A 1,710-nucleotide genomic window follows, 5' to 3' on the forward strand; every position below is an offset into this window, starting at 1 on the left:
TGGGGGTGGATGAACAGGACCCCATGGTTGCCTCTCGATGAACAGGACCCCGATCGGTCGAGCCGGTAGGGGCTGGATGAACAGGACCCTATGGAGGGCTGGATGAACAGGACGACCCCGTGGAGGGCTGGTTGAACAGTAGCTGGTGGAGGGCTGGATGAACAGTAGTCTGTGGAGGGGTGGTTGAACAGAAGCCCGTGGAGAGGGCTGGTTGAACAATAGCCGGTGGGGTAGCGCGCGGTGGAGGCTGGATGAACAGGTTCCCGTGGATGAACAGTCGCAGGTGGAGGCTGGAGGAGGTTGACAGTGGATGAACAGTAGTCCGTGGAGGCTGGAGGAGGACGACGGTGGACTTGAACAGTATCCCGTGGAGTCACGTTTGTGGTATGCCACACCCCTCCCATTGAACAGGACCCCTGTTTCGACCGTAGCTGTGAAGCCCGGATAATTAAGCTACAGTGAACCTCTGCTAATGATGCCACATCACCTTGGTTACTGTTGATGAACTCGCGTTGGTTAGAAACCTAGTTCAAACTTCAAATTTAAAATCAAGGCAAACATCAAAAGTTTTTCAAACTTCAAAAACTAAAATGTTCGAGAGGTGACAAATAAAGCGTAGGTAATTATGGTGGAGAAAACGTCTTTTATAAAGTAGTTAAAAGCGCTAAATTAATAAAAAGTGCAGTAAAACTGATATTTAAATGTCTTTTAAATACTAAACAAATATAAACTAATTGTTTAGGGTGCCAAATCAATTATGGCAGTGTCATAAGTGTTAGTACTTATTTAGGGGCTAGATTTATAATTATAAAACAAAGGTAAAAATAAACAGAAAAGAATCTATTATATTATTAAAACGATAGAAAACGGACGGCTTAGATTTAACAGTCAAAAAGGAACTTGAAAGGACGACCTGGATTTGCTAGAAAGAATTACATGTATGCATGTCTCCACATCCCATACGATTTCCATCCAGCCTTATATATTAGCCACATTTTTTTAGTGGTAACCTCTCATAACACGTAGTACATGCAACACGGAAGGAAAGCGATAAGAGTCCTCATCGCTGACGCGCAAATAGATGTGACCCATAAGACGCCTTGGCTAAACTTCAATTTCCCAACGCACTCCTGGGTTCCAATAAAAGACATGGCGCTGTCCGCTGCTGCTAGCCGGCGGGAGCAAGGAAAGAACAACTCAGCGTCCAAGAAAACTCTGTGGAAGAAGGCCATCATCCTCAGTTCCTCACTGTGCAAGATCTCCTGCGAGAGGGACGGCCAGGCCGATGACCCGACGCACCTCGGTCTCGGCGGCAACATCACATGTTCACTACACACTGTCCGAGGCTGACATGCACGGTTGCTACAAATTCGCTGCTCACCGTGGACTTCCCTATATACCCATTTTGCCTCAACGACCACACGAACCTATCTCGCGTGCTGCTCGACTCTGGCCAGATTACGGCAAGCTCTTTGTCATCGTCGCCGTGCAGCAGGAAGCTGAGAAGCTTCTGTGGTTTTGCCGCAGCACCACGGGCTCAGACGGGATTGTCGCGTATGTGGTGTAGCAGGAGAAGCAAAAGCTGGTGTACGAGCACGTGCCAACAAGTAGCGTGTGCGGAGACGGAAGGCTGAAAGCGCCTAGATGGAAAGCGTCCGCTGTGTCACGGACACGGGCAGAGCAACCTCCTCCCATGGATCGGGGGCGCGC

The sequence above is a fragment of the Triticum dicoccoides genome, chromosome 7B, assembly GCF_002162155.2.
Source record: "Triticum dicoccoides isolate Atlit2015 ecotype Zavitan chromosome 7B, WEW_v2.0, whole genome shotgun sequence".
Classification (NCBI taxonomy): Eukaryota; Viridiplantae; Streptophyta; class Magnoliopsida; order Poales; family Poaceae; genus Triticum; species Triticum dicoccoides.